The 15,800-nt window shown below is 33.8% G+C and overlaps 1 protein-coding gene across 15 annotated transcripts in view; it reads right to left on the bottom strand.

Annotated features, from left to right (window-relative positions):
* Nucleotides 1-15,800, bottom strand: part of LOC141454708 (somatostatin receptor type 2-like) — a 177,543-nt gene that overhangs the window by 107,474 nt on the left and 54,269 nt on the right. For 10 of the 15 annotated variants that reach the window (XM_074129246.1, XM_074129249.1, XM_074129243.1 and 7 more), the window contains exons 2-3: nt 4,354-4,471; nt 1,086-1,245 (exon numbers count right to left, since the gene is read on the bottom strand). The exons of 2 other annotated variants lie outside the window; for them this stretch is intronic. The gene's annotated coding sequence lies outside the window, so the exon portion shown is untranslated. Of the gene's footprint in view, nt 1-1,085; nt 1,246-4,317; nt 4,472-15,800 lie in introns of all 15 variants that reach the window. 3 more of the 15 variants (XM_074129231.1, XM_074129234.1, XM_074129232.1) reach the window with 2 other exon arrangements.

Genomic DNA, 15,800 nt, shown 5'->3' with positions numbered 1-15,800 from the left:
GTGTTGTTAAAATACGAATAGTTGAACGACACAACTTAATAGATAAAATAGTTTGTTAACTACAAAAACTTGTCGAGTGTGAAAATCAATTGGGATTTGAACAAGAAATTTTCTCGGAACTTTCTTTGGGGTAAGCAGTATTAATCGGGAGATTTCATCAATTTTGGACAGGCTTTCCATCGCATCTGGCTTACCAGATTGCTTGCTTAATTCAAGTGCATCCTGCCTAATGCACATTATCTTCTTCCGGGTCGTTTGGGGAAATACCTACTCTCTTTCTTTCCCAATTTGTGCGAGTGTTGCCCCAGGGGATAGTTCTTGGACCTAAACACACTGTTGATACGCCGGTTGACAAGGCAATCCTAATTTCTCACAAATACCAGGCTAGTCCATCGCTCCCTTCAATCCCTTATAGAATCCCTTGAGCATTGACCCAATAAATTGAGAAATAAAATAAATCTAGTTACATTAAACTCTAAAGCTAACTATCCTGACACTCGTTTAGCTACAGCACTCCTCTTCGTACCACAGTAAAATGCCTAAGTATCTCCATGAATAAACAACTATACTGGAATCCTTACACGAGACATAATAGGAAAGAACTTAACAAACAATTCAATCTTCTCTCTAAACTCTCGACAAACGATCGAAACTTTCATTAATCAACGAACGACACAATAATACTTAAAACTAGTTGAAATTACAGTACGGAAGTCTGGGGACTCAGCCAAAGCTTCCAGTATCAACAAAAGACATATTCTTTCGATCAAAAACAATTCGTGGAATCGACGAATACATAATACTTTGATACTAGTTCTACTTTGCAAAATGAATCATGTATGATATTATTAAAATGTAGAATATGTCTGCAGCTACTATTTCTTTATTTCTTGAAAAATAATTTTCCAAATCTTTGCATCTATTACGAAAATAGAAAACACTGAAATACTTTCGCTTCCAAGAAGTAAGATGTTGTTGTTTCAGTCAATAATAACAGATGAATATCAGGAAATCATTACAAGTAACTAATTAATATAAACACATTGCTGCAGAACTACTCATTAAACTGCATTGATTGTACTTACTAAGCTACAAGACTGTCTCTATGATGAACTTCAAGAGTTTCACTGTGGATTTACATTGGATGCTGTCAACAAGAATGCCTTCGGTTGCTTGTATTCCCCAGCTTAATTTAAATTTGTGCCACAATAGTCCACATCGCAGAGATACACTGATTGCGCCTTACTGCAAAAGACAATATCAATATTTGTAATTAATAACAAAACATGTGCCTTGTCTTGTTCAAATTATAAGACAAAAGTTTTATTTAAGCTTAAAGTTTGCTTAATTAATTAACTTTGCTCATTAAGTTCAACAAGAAAATAAGCTGATTAAAACTAAAAATGGAATTACTTTAGGTACAGCACAAAATTGTCAAGAAAATGCTGCGAAGAGGAAAAAAAAATTAATAAAAAAACTTTTACAACATAATGTGATGGTGATACTTTTATTAGAACTGTAGAAGTTAAGTTTTAAAACGTAATTACACAGTGCTTTTTATAAAATTTATAATTTTACTAATTCAATATAATTATTCAATAAAAAATAACTATTTATTGAACTATTGTATGTAGGAATATGATGAGTAAAGTTTTAGAAAGATTGCTCCGTAACTGTTGGGATTAGCTGTTCAGCAACAATGTTTCGATTCAGGTGTGCCGTGTCCACAGGAAAACAATACAGGAATTCGCCTGAAGTGATTCTCCAAAGGAATGCAGCTTCAGTGGAACAATTACCACTATTTTCATCGCCTAGACTTCTTAGATACATAATGGGGCGCCGCAAAATACTACCAAATACTCAGCGATTTCATGACTAATATGGAATGATGGCATATTTCCAAATCAAGATGGGATACAAGTAAATTTTGTACGGAAACTGTAACTTAATTAGTAAAAAGTTTGAAACTTTGTTTTGCGAATGTTTATAACCTGCTGAAGAGCAACATCCTAGATACAGATAAAGTTTCTTATGACTATACATGAAAAAAGAAGTTGAGTAACTAAAATATACAATAGATGTATTAGGACGATATATCAATTAGCCCCAGCTCATGATGTTACAAAGTACACCTCCAAAACGGTTTCATTAGTTACTGGCTATGTGTTTTAAACTGATCCTTAGTTGGTTTTTGGCGATGTAAGCTGGAAGGATAATGAAGGAAGAGCCATCGACGTAATGATCCCAACTGATTAAAACACCTCCTAACAGACTAAAACACCTTTAGAAAAAGTTTAGAAGTAGGGTAAAAGTGTGGGAAGTGGTAAAAACGATCCAATTCTAGATTTTCCTAGGCGTTATTAATCTTGTAAGAAGCAGGTATCAGCTGAGAAGTTTAGAAGGGAGGAGAACACTTAATAGATATTTAAGGTTAGGGTTACCAAACATTCTAGCAGAGACTAACTCGTTTTGAAGATTCTAACCGGCGTCCCGGCTAGTATTATTTTATCCCGGTTATTTGATAAAATTAGGAAAATGCCAAATGTACGTAAAAGCAATAGAAAATATTTGATCAAAAGATAATTATAGAATACATGAGATAGATTGGCTGAATCAATTGTTATACAAGCTATATTCTAATTTACTTGATATTGACAGCAAAGAAGAATTAAACAGTTCGTTTTATTTCATTTCTGGTGCTCTAGATGAGAGGTGTAGATTTGTAAGAATTTTATTAAACAGCTATAAAGAAATTCCGCCACCAAATTATAATTAAACTCCTACCAGTATCAAATTTAAGTTATTTTTTGTAAATATATCAGTTTTCATTATTTTTCTTTGTTTTTAAGATATAATTATTGTACGAGGGGTGATTTTGGTTTTGTATATCTTACTTTTATTTTATTTTGTATTTATCTTTCACAAGTGGAAGTAATGGGTAGTGCCTATTTCTTTTTATAATTGTTTTTACTAGCAGAGGCCAAACTCTTGTTATAGAAATGTATCATTTCTTATAAGCAATAAAACAAATAAAATAAAATAAATACAAGCTTTATTGCCTCTAAACTCCATTGTGAACTAAGTTTAACTGATTTTTTCGACGTAATCAGGAATTAAGTGTTTTAAAAAACGTCCTGCGGAGGTTTAGGTTTTATCCGACGTTGGTCTGTATTCTCTCCGAGTAGGTGGTATAGTCTAGATACTAAAAGAAGTCAAGTTCTCTAGAAATATCTGTCCTGTTTTGTCCATAAAGTCTTTCTGTGCCTACTTCTAGCTCTCTGTCGATTTGTTCATTCCTTATTAACCACGGTACTGCAATAGCGATATGCAGCTTTTTTTTTCAAAACTTGCAGCTTATTCATTACAGTCTTTATAAGGGTCATACTTACTGACGTATGTCAGTAATGGACTGAGTAAAAGTTGTACACGAGAGTTCTGGAGCAAAGAAGTTTCTGAAGTGTCTGACGGCGGTTAATTAAAAGTCTGAGAGTTTAAGAGAAACTGATTAATACAAAATTGATGAAAGTAATCCAGATCTCTATTTAGCCTTTTCAATATTTCATGGAAATTAGCGTACGAGGTGTTCCTTTCTGATTCTAAGTTTATCTGACGTCAACATGATCTTAGTTTGGTTCGAATCTAAGGAGCCACCCAGTTTTCTTCTATTTCAAATGATTGTCAGTATTATTAGATCAACTGGCTGAAGTAAAGAGAATACTATTTCAATTTGAGAATTCAAATTTATCAAATAATGAGCAGTATTTTGAAAATAAATACAATACTGGTTATTTATTTCGCCAAAGTTATTACCACACCTTTGTTATTTAAAGCACCCACACCATTTTATCGTTAGTAAATTTACAATTTAAATATCAAGTGAACTCTAAAACAGAAAGGGTTAAAGTATTGTGAATGCAATGCTATTACTACACCTACGAATATTCTATTTTCTATCCTAAACCACTGAAGTACTTTTTAATTAACTGGTTGAAGTAAATAACAATGAACTAAAATGTTTTGAATCTGTAATGTTTAGTAATGTTAAACTGCTTGTAAAATAAATTTCAAAAATTTTATGTGAATTGAAAATATTAATTTCTTACCCTGGTAATTCGCAAGTACATTCAATAAAATGAATAATAATAGAGGCAAATGGAACATTATATTAGACAAGTTCCTCCGCATTTTACAGCTGCTTTGAAGAGTTTTATATTAACAATTTTGAAAAACGCTCTCCAGAATTGGAGTTTGAGAATATTCGAGAATCGTTTAATATAGATTAGTAACTAATCAGCTGTTAAAGAAGTAAAATCAAACCTTTTTAAAGATAATTATCCAATTAATTGAGCTTACAAAATGGAGATATTGCCGCAGTGGTAGTGTGGCTAGTGACTCAAGACGCGGAAATCTCCGTTTCAATTCAGCTAGCAGCCCTTACATTTCAGTCTATCCAACGTCTCACTGGATCTATCTGCAAGTACAATCACAATTATTGGCCAAATTTTCTTCTAGAATCCCTTCAATATTCAATAAAGAGAGGGAAGAATGACAAGCCTATTTTTGCTCCCAAGTGGTACAAATTGTCCAACAAATAGATGTTTTCTACTCTTAGCTGCACAAAAGGGTGGATTTTGCAAAAAAAAAAACCAGTTCACTCCTGGACTTCCACCTGTATTATCTGTGCGCACTTCTGCATGGAAGGAGCTATACAAGAGTGATATAGAACCTACGCTAAGCTGTTGTCAATTTCATTAATCAAATCATTAGGCGCAGAAATCTAGAAGACTCAGAAGATTTCCGGCTCAGCGAGATGATATACGAGGTGTGTTCAAAAAATAAGGTGAATTTTCATTTTTCTTAAAAAATATTTATTTATTCATCGATTTTTATTTTGTCTCCTTCAAAGTAGTCCCCCTCAGATATAATACATATGTGCCAGCATTTTTTCCAATCCTCGGAACAGTTCTGATATGCACTTTTTGGTATGTCCTTGAGCTCTCTCAGCGATTCGGTTTTTATCTCCTCAATCGTCGCAAATCTCCGTCCTTTCATGGGTCTCTTCAATCATGGGAACAGGAAAAAGTCGCAGGGCGCCAAATCTGGTGAATACGGTGACTGAGACATGATAATGTCATTCAACAATTCCTGAGCGATGCTCATGCGACGGTTTTTTTGATCAAAATTCAGCAATTTTGGAACGAACTTCGCTACTACACGCTTCATGCCCAAAATTTCCGAAAAAAATTGCAGGACATGTGCCAACCGATATGCCGACAACCTCAGCAACTTCTCTAATTGTGATTCGACGATTCTTCTCAACATTTTCATCGGTTGTTGATGTGCTGGGGCGTCCAGGGCGAGCGTCGTCATTCACATCTTCTCGACCTTCTGTGAAAAGCTTGTACCACTTGTAAACATTTTTTTGACACAGAGTACTCTCACCGTACGCCACTCTCAACATTTCAAGTGTTTTTGAGCACTTAATTCCATTTTTTACACAAAATTTGATGCAAATTCGTTGATCCATTTTTTTCGACAGAAGAAAATCGCCGAACTCGCAAAACACGTCTTATTTATGCCTCTAACATACAAACTAAACATGCTATATAGCTACAACTTTGAAAATATGTTCGAGACAAGTGTACCAACATAAAAAAAAAAGACAATCGAAATTCGAATGTACGTAGCCCGCGAAATTTGAAAATTCACCTTATTTTTTGAACATACCTCGTATACCTCTTATCTTCGTATCCTCGGAGTTGATAGAAAGTCTGCCATGAAAGTGTTCTGAACTTAAACCGACAGTACACAGTGAAGTTCTTTGCTCCCCTTGTGATGCACCTCAAGTGAAAATAAATAATGATCAGCACCGAACTAATGAATAAACAAAAAAAATCATTAATTCCGAGAGAGTCGCAACGAGAGAAAATCATCCTTTTTTTGACCCCTAGAATTTTCATAATTTTGCTTTGAAGGCTTCGTTCATTTCATTCATTATTTTCTTTCATAAAGCCTCTTTCATCCACTAAATTTTCCCTTTTATTCATCGTTAGAGCGTACCTAATGGAAATCGCTTTGCATTAAGTATTCAACTGGTACTTTAATAAGAAGCTGCAAGGTGAATATCTTTATAAATTTTTGCTAGTGATCTTTGTTAAGTTCTAGTTTTAATTCAACATCCGTTCTGATTTAATATTCTTTTGACAGATTGGTATTTCCGAACAAAGTATAAAAAAGACGAAGAAGAAAAATTGAAAAAGAAGAAAATTAATTAAACAAATGAAAAATTGGTTTCAAAAGAAATAATGATCGGCAATTTTTCACAAGCATGATGACAATTCAAATCATTTCCCTTTGAAACGAGCAAAATTTCTTTTTACGAAAGCTAATAAGGTTCATATTTCAAGCTTCTATTCAAATTTAACTTTTAGTAAAATATCAGCCAGCATTATCTTCTAAAGGTAATATTGCTTCAATCTTTCAGGAAAATGTAGTAACCTTCTCTGCTGATAAAAAGAGGTTCATTTATAAAATTAAATAGGTGACAACGCCAACTTGATGTGCCTTTGAATGATGGCTGCACTTTGGGGATTGAGTTAAGTAAATATTTAGAAAGATTGCCTCGAAATTTTTGCCATTAACTGTCCACCAACAATGTTGAATTCAGTGACGATACAGGCAGTAATTAGTAAAGATTTTTAACTTTATTTCTCCTAATTTATTGCGTACGATACTATTTAGAAACTGCTGAAAGGACAACTTCCGAGGATTCAGATGATTCTAAATAAAGTTCCTTCATGTGGAAGTAACGAGTTTAGGAGTAATGCCATCTGGTTGCTAGCCTAGGCTATCGCAGGAACCTCAAGTTCTTTAAGGTTTCCGTTTCGTCTTGGTATTCCTCTTTACTCAATCCTTTGTCCTTCTATCCTCAGAACACTTATTCTTGCATCCTCAGTTTGGTACTTCATAAGCCCTCTTTACTGCAATTTCTATCTTTTCACTCTTTTCCTACTTGCGAAAGTAGCCACACTTCCTAACCTTCTGAGTCCAACATAAACTTATTCCTTCCTGATTTCCTCTCTTCAGTCCCCAATTCCTCCTTGTCCCGATGTGGTCCCAAAAATTACTCCTATCATTACCATGCTTTTCCATATTTCTACTAGAATTTCGGTCCGCACTTTCACCTTTCCTAACAATCACTTTTCTTAATTTCCCAAACCGTTTCGTCCTTCTGCAATTAATCAAAGAATAATGTTATTTAATAATTTTAAACGTTATTTTGACACGTTCTAAATGTAGAAGCCCTAAAACAAATTGAAAGGGCGAAATAAGGAAAAACAACATTAACTTTGAACATAGAAATCATTTATAATAATTAATAAATTCTCTCACATAAAAATTTACACCTTCCAGACTATTTGGGTGAGTTGATTCTAGAAATAGTAGGTGGTCTTTCGTAATTTCCATAAAAAGATTAAATATTTTTCATAAATTAAAAGATAAAATACTGGAAAATTTTGCGAATAGTAATGAAGAAAAAAACCTGGACAATATATCATGCACTATTAATGCGAGAACTTGTGCAGAAGACAGTCTGGACCTCGATTAGGCGGATAGTCATTCATATATTCTGTGTATGTTACGGACAATCAGCACTCCTAGCTATCTATTGGCGCAATTTATGGTCCCCGTAACTGTCACCAGACGTCTGCAATTGTCACTATAGAATGGTGTCATTGTCCGCTATCGTCACACGACCAGCACGGTCCCTTATCTGCTGCCCTTATTGTAGCATTAATAGTTTTCTCGATTTAATAATTTAAATAACAAGAAGGTTAAAAAGTGATCCAACTCAGTTATTTCTTTACTAAGTCGTAATTATTTACATATTAAAGTTAATCACCAATTTTAATTTTAACAAATTATCAAAGAAGCCGATAGAAAGTAGTTATATTCGTACAAAAAATTAGACCGGATGACTAAAACCTAGCCACTTCTTGTCAAACTGAAGATCAAATTTAATCAAGTGATATTGTAAAACACTATATTCCTTGTAGGAGCAAATACTGATATCGTTTCATACTTCCGAAATTAAGATTTCAGTAGAAATCGTAAGCATATTCCTGCCACCATGCTTGTCGTAGAGTTCGTTGGATTGCTGATGCAATCAACATGTCGTTTTGATAAGATGTTGCTGCGTCTTTTACAGGTATCTATCTCTCCCACTTCAGCTTGGATTTAAATCCGATTATATATATATTAAAAAGATTTAAAGACAGCTGGTTAAAAAAAAAGAATCTGCCTTACATTCCCAGAATCGGGCTATTTCAGGATTAACTGTGACGCAAGCTTCTATTTCATGGATTTATCTCATTCAGTTTCTTATATTCTTTTAAAATTTTCTGCCATAATTTCTATAAAGACGATTTAGTAGAAATAATTTTCTGAACAGACAAGAATGTTCGGTTAGTCAGAGATGAATGTTAAGCCTATTTACCTCTCTTTCATTTCAAGGATTCCAGCTTTTAGAATATGATGTTATCTTCTTTCTTTTGCTCTCTTTTTTTCCCCCAAGAAAATACTTCCTAATTACTTTCCCTAGTTGAACTTCCTGCTTTCATTACAAGATACCCTGATTAACAGGAAATGAAAAGATTTATTAAGAAAATTCTTTTACTAGATTAAACATCTGACTTTTCTTTCAATATACAACATTCAACTGCTGGTTTTGGTTTAATTAAGGAAATTCGTTAGTGATGAGATGTTTGAGGCTGAGAGTAGCAATACAACACAGAAACATACAATAATCTGTAGAAACTTAACTTTTATTTTACTCAATTTATGTTAGACAAGTGAAATATTTTGTTGTTGGTTTAGCGAACATTATCTCTCATGTTTGTCTGAAATAGAACATGTTTTAAAACTCATTCAGTAGATGCTAATTAGTTCATTACGATATTTAACTTCAAAATTATCCTACTTAAACGATTCCAATTAATTTCACACGTTATATCAACGATTTTTACAAGGACCCATATAAAGAATCTAATTTCAGTCAACTAAAATAGATCGTGACTTATCTTTTATTATAACGCAGACTCTTCGTTATTATGTAAAACTCTATTGAGTCTTTAATAAACTGTGGTGGGGTTGTATGGCCCAGGTCTGGCAATCCGCTTCTTCTTTAAAGAGACGAAAAATTGGATTAGAATAGGTCACAGCTTCCTTAATTTGAATTCCCTTGCTCTTGCAAATCGAATACTTCAATCAATCAACCCCATATTGCACAATGAAGTGAATTTTTGAATAAGAAAAAAAACTTTAGAAGCACCTCCTGGCTTGCTCAAGATCAATTTTTTCCAAGAACACCTTAGTTACCGAGGGGAGGAAAAGAACGATATCAGTTTATTGGAGTTTACTGTAACAGTTTGCTATTGGGTACACAAAACTATCAAAAATGTTTCCGCAAAAGCTGAACCCTAATAACTTTGGGGTATTACTGTAGTTTTGGTTGGATAGTCACAATTAAAAAAATAATGAATCAGGGAATGCAAAATTTCACAAGAGTTCACCAAGTTATTCGAACTTTTTCTTCCAGAATTTTAGAATTCTAATATTTTCCTTCAATTTATAAGACATATTAACTTCTTTTTCGAGTTAACCTATAAGTCTGTAGTTGAATCAATATTGAATTTCAATGTACCAGTATAAAATGCTATTTGAAAATAATATTCTTGTACACCAATAGCCTAAGAATCTAAATTTAGCTCCAGGAATCAAAACATTTGCTCGAATTCAGAGAACATTGGCTGGTAGAAAACACTCCATTTAGAGTTATGATTTGATAACTGAACATTCTGCGAAAAATTTCGGGTCCTTAATAATGTGAAAAATAGAATTTGTATTTGCATTAAGTTCGCCTAATACAGCTTAACATTACGGTACAACATTAATTAATTTAAAAACATAGATGAAAATTCAGTAATTAATATTAATTTTACTAAATAAAAATGTACCAGCAAAAATAAAATCAAAGGGAAAGTTCAAAATTACAATTTTATTTAAAAGAGATTGATTAAACAATTTTGCAGGTAAGTAAATAGAGAAAGAGCCCACGTTAGTAACGTTTCGCTGGCACTACACTCTTGCCTTTTGATCTGCAACCATATTGACGAACACGTTGTTTAAACGTTAAATTCATTTGGGATTTTGCTTAGGCAAGCTTATTTTGCTTGATAATACGATATGTTGCCCTGCCTCAGTTATAACTGAATTATTTACACCGGCTAGAAAGTTATTATTTGCTTAATCAACCACAAAAGTAATTATTTTCCGCAATCAACTTTCGAGAGTATTCTGTATTAAACAAAAATTATGAATATTGGTGGCAGGATTGATAGAGATTGTTGATTGATTGTACCTTAAATAATAATAACAAAAGGATTTTCTAAAAAATAATTCATAAAAATTAGAATGTTTTGTAACAATATAGATTCGAAAACATTTCTAGATGGAACCAATGGACAATTTGGCTTAGGTTTTACAGAATGGAGTGCTGACCATTCTCTCTAAAATTTACCTAAATAAGAATTTTCGGATTAAACAGCTAAACGCTTTACAGATATCGTTTGGTTAATGTAAGACGGTTTGGAATCCTATGGAATTAAAATAAAAAGAGTGGTTAAAACAGAAAATATAATCTACTTAAAAAAGAAATTATAAGAGCTGTACTCTACGAGGCAGAAACGTCTTAAAATAATAACAAATTTAAAATACATAAATAAACATTAAAAAATAAATAAATCTGGTGAATATAACCAAACATAAGTTCAAAGAATACATTATGTGAGACGTTTATATAACCGAGTTCCTTTTAAATTTAAGAAAATTAACAAAAACCAAGCATCTCATTACTCTTTAAATTTATTATTATTATTATTTATTTAAGGTTATTGGAACCCGGAGCTTTATTCATTGTATTGCCGGTCTGCGGACAGTGTTCTCTCATTACAGACTAAACTAACAATCACCAAAAAGTGAACTGTAAGAAGCTCTTAGAAGGAGAAAACCTGAGGATCCTGCAGCTGGATACGAAGCCAGAATCTCCGCATGGGAATCCAACACACTTAGCTATTCTTCATTCTCAAGAGAAATTGACTTAGATTACAAGCAATTATTTACTGTTTCACATTGATTTAGGCTGCTAAGAGAATAAAGTAATCCTACTGCTTTCTAAATAAAGAATCAAAACACTTCTCCCCTCTCTTTTTTTTTAAGGAGGAGCATATTTTAGGTGAGAGATATTGCTCCTATTTGGAGAAAACACTTCTGGCCCTGCTGCAGCTAAATAGTTCCTATAACCTAAATTTTAATTATACGCTGAAAATAGAATAAATATTGAAATAAGGCGCTTCTGTCATTGACAAGTCGTGATGAACACCATATTCTGGCAATATGCCCTCAATAGAGCTCACTCTATTAAATTATAGACAATTTAGAGTAAAGGATTCTGCCAATGGCCATTACGGCTGACGGAAGCATTAAACAATGGTTTTCGGATTTTCAAACACATTTCAATCAATCAAAATCAGAAGGGCTCTTCCGTCGTCTGACTGGATGGAAAACTGCCAAATCTTTTAACTTCCCACTCATTAGCATTTCTTGTTGCTCACTTTTAAAAGTCGCTATGTCACGTTTCACTTTTAAATAATTTGATTTTTCTTGTTTTCCAAATGGTAATAAGTTACAGTTACGGATAAAAATGATTGGCATGTAACTAAGAGCGAATTTTAAAGAGTAAATTTAAGAAATCCGTTTGTAGGCGCAAGACAAGACACTTCTCCTTGGCAGCACGAATGGCGGGCTTCAGAAGATTACTGACCTAGTTACCCAGCATTCCATTTTGAGGATGCTTCTTCACGAGACGGGACTAGCTGCGAAACTGCTAACTAGATTAAGTGGCCCATGGGGTGATGGAAACCCCATTTTATCTCCTTGGAAAATGCTTGCATTATTAAACGATCAAGCTGTCAGACGTAGTTCTAAGTAATTGCTCACTTCTTTTTTGGCCAACAAAGGGCTGATGTGAGAACAAGAAGACCCATGTGCCTCTTGTGGCCTAATTGCTAATTCTTCTCTCCTATGAAGACCCTGAATCCACATTCCGATTAGATTCCCATTCCTCATTATTGAACTTCTTTTGCAGGAGTAAATTGTAGAGCTCTGTTTAGAAATATTCTCCTCATTTCAGTGTTTTGCTGAAGAAAAATAAAAACTATTGGAAAAACTGAAAATTATCTCCTAATTTCACTGGAATGCTGCTGTTTCTGCATTTGATAGTTATTATTAAGGGCAATGGACGATTGTACATTAAGGGTCATCTATTTTGAAAAGCTAGAAGTGAAAACCAGTGGAAAAAGTGGAAATAGTCTCCTAATTTCAGTGTTTTGCTCCTGTTTCTGCAGTTGATAGTTAATATTAAAGGCAATGCACGATTGTATATTATGGGTCGACCTATTTTGAAAAGCAAGAAGTGAATACCAGTGGAAAAAGTGGAAGTAATCTCCTCATTTCAATGGATTCCGCTGATTCTGCATTTGATAGTAAATATTAAGGGCAATGCAAGATTGTACATCTTGGGTCGATCTATTTTAAAAAGCAAGAAGTAAGAACTATTGGAAAAAGTGGAAATAGTCTCCTAATTTCACTGGAATACTGCTGTTTCTGCATTTGATAGTTAATATTAAGGGCAATGCAAGATTGTACATTATGGGTCGACCTATTTTAAAAAGCAAGAAGTGAATACCAGTAGAAAAAGTGAGAATAGTCACCTAATTTCAGTGTATTGCTGCCGATTCTGCATTTGATAGTTAATATAAAGGCCAGAGCTCGACTGTACATCTTGAGTCGATCTATTTTAAAAAAAGAGACGTAAAAGCCATTGGAAAAAGTGGAAATCGTCCCCTCATTTCAATGGAACGCTGCTGTCTCAGCAGTTTATAGTCAATATTAAGGGCAATGCTAGATTGTATACGTTAGATCGATCAATTTTGAAAAGGGAGAAGTAAAAACAATTGGAAAAAGTGGAAGTAATCTCCTCATTTCAATGGATTCCGCTGATTCTGCATTTGATAGTAAATATTAAGGGCAATGCAAGATTGTACATCTTGGGTCGATCTATTTTAAAAAGCAAGAAGTAAGAACTATTGGAAAAAGTGGAAATAGTCTCCTAATTTCACTGGAATACTGCTGTTTCTGCATTTGATAGTTAATATTAAGGGCAATGCAAGATTGTACATTATGGGTCGACCTATTTTAAAAAGCAAGAAGTGAATACCAGTGGAAAAAGTGAGAATAGTCACCTAATTTCAGTGTATTGCTGCCGATTCTGCATTTGATAGTTAATATAAAGGCCAGAGCTCGACTGTACATCTTGAGTCGATCTATTTTAAAAAAAGAGACGTAAAAGCCATTGGAAAAAGTGGAAATCGTCCCCTCATTTCAATGGAACGCTGCTGTCTCAGCAGTTTATAGTCAATATTAAGGGCAATGCTAGATTGTATACGTTAGATCGATCAATTTTGAAAAGGGAGAAGTAAAAACAATTGGAAAAAGTGGAAGTAATCTCCTCATTTCAATGGATTCCGCTGATTCTGCATTTGATAGTAAATATTAAGGGCAATGCAAGATTGTACATCTTGGGTCGATCTATTTTAAAAAGCAAGAAGTAAGAACTATTGGAAAAAGTGGAAATAGTCTCCTAATTTCACTGGAATACTGCTGTTTCTGCATTTGATAGTTAATATTAAGGGCAATGCAAGATTGTACATTATGGGTCGACCTATTTTAAAAAGCAAGAAGTGAATACCAGTGGAAAAAGTGAGAATAGTCACCTAATTTCAGTGTATTGCTGCCGATTCTGCATTTGATAGTTAATATAAAGGCCAGAGCTCGACTGTACATCTTGAGTCGATCTATTTTAAAAAAAGAGACGTAAAAGCCATTGGAAAAAGTGGAAATCGTCCCCTCATTTCAATGGAACGCTGCTGTCTCAGCAGTTTATAGTCAATATTAAGGGCAATGCTAGATTGTATACGTTAGATCGATCAATTTTGAAAAGGGAGAAGTAAAAACAATTGGAAAAAGTGGAAGTAATCTCCTCATTTCAATGGATTCCGCTGATTCTGCATTTGATAGTAAATATTAAGGGCAATGCAAGATTGTACATCTTGGGTCGATCTATTTTAAAAAGCAAGAAGTAAGAACTATTGGAAAAAGTGGAAATAGTCTCCTAATTTCACTGGAATACTGCTGTTTCTGCATTTGATAGTTAATATTAAGGGCAATGCAAGATTGTACATTATGGGTCGACCTATTTTAAAAAGCAAGAAGTGAATACCAGTGGAAAAAGTGAGAATAGTCACCTAATTTCAGTGTATTGCTGCCGATTCTGCATTTGATAGTTAATATTAAGGCCAGAGCTAGATTGTACATCATGAGTCGATCTATTTTAAAAAAAGAGACGTAAAAGCCATTGGAAAAAGTGGAAATAGTCCCCTCATTTCAATGGAACGCTGCTGTCTCAGCAGTTTATAGTCAATATTAAAGGAATGCTAGATTGTATACGTTGGGTCGATCTATTTTAAAAAAGGAGAATTAAAAAACATTGGAAAAAGTGGAAATAGTCCTCTCATTTCAATGGAACGCTGCTGTCTCAGCAGTTTAGAGTCAATATTAAGGGCAATGCTAGATTGTATACGTTAGATCGATCTATTTTGAAAAGGGAGAAGTAAAAACAATTGGAAAAAGTGGAAGTAATCTCCTCATTTCAATGGATTCCGCTGATTCTGCATTTGATAGTAAATATTAAGGGCAATGCAAGATTGTACATCTTGGGTCGATCTATTTTAAAAAGCAAGAAGTAAGAACTATTGGAAAAAGTGGAAATAGTCTCCTAATTTCACTGGAATACTGCTGTTTCTGCATTTGATAGTTAATATTAAGGGCAATGCAAGATTGTACATTATGGGTCGACCTATTTTAAAAAGCAAGAAGTGAATACCAGTGGAAAAAGTGAGAATAGTCACCTAATTTCAGTGCATTGCTGCTGATTCTGCATTTGATAGTAAATATTAAGGGCAATGCAAGATTGCACATTTTGGGTCGATCTATTTTAAAAAGCAAGAAGTAAGAACTATTGGAAAAAGTGGAAATAGTCTCCTAATTTCACTGGAATACTGCTGTTTCTGCATTTGATAGTTAATATTAAGGGCAATGCAAGATTGTACATTATGGGTCGACCTATTTTGAAAAGCAAGAAGTGAATACCAGTAGAAAAAGTGAGAATAGTCACCTAATTTCAGTGTATTGCTGCCGATTCTGCATTTGATAGTTAATATAAAGGCCAGAGCTCGACTGTACATCTTGAGTCGATCTATTTTAAAAAAAGAGACGTAAAAGCCATTGGAAAAAGTGGAAATCGTCCCCTCATTTCAATGGAACGCTGCTGTCTCAGCAGTTTATAGTCAATATTAAGGGCAATGCTAGATTGTATACGTTAGATCGATCAATTTTGAAAAGGGAGAAGTAAAAACAATTGGAAAAAGTGGAAGTAATCTCCTCATTTCAATGGATTCCGCTGATTCTGCATTTGATAGTAAATATTAAGGGCAATGCAAGATTGTACATCTTGGGTCGATCTATTTTAAAAAGCAAGAAGTAAGAACTATTGGAAAAAGTGGAAATAGTCTCCTAATTTCACTGGAATACTGCTGATTCTGCATTTGAAAGTTAATATTAAG

This window comes from Rhodnius prolixus, unplaced genomic scaffold, assembly GCF_049639745.1.
Source record: "Rhodnius prolixus isolate KJV_2025 unplaced genomic scaffold, Rpr scaffold_9, whole genome shotgun sequence".
Lineage (NCBI taxonomy): Eukaryota > Metazoa > Arthropoda > Insecta > Hemiptera > Reduviidae > Rhodnius > Rhodnius prolixus.
The sequence above is the reverse complement of the archived record's forward strand: the minus strand, read 5'-3'. Positions and strand labels throughout refer to the sequence as shown.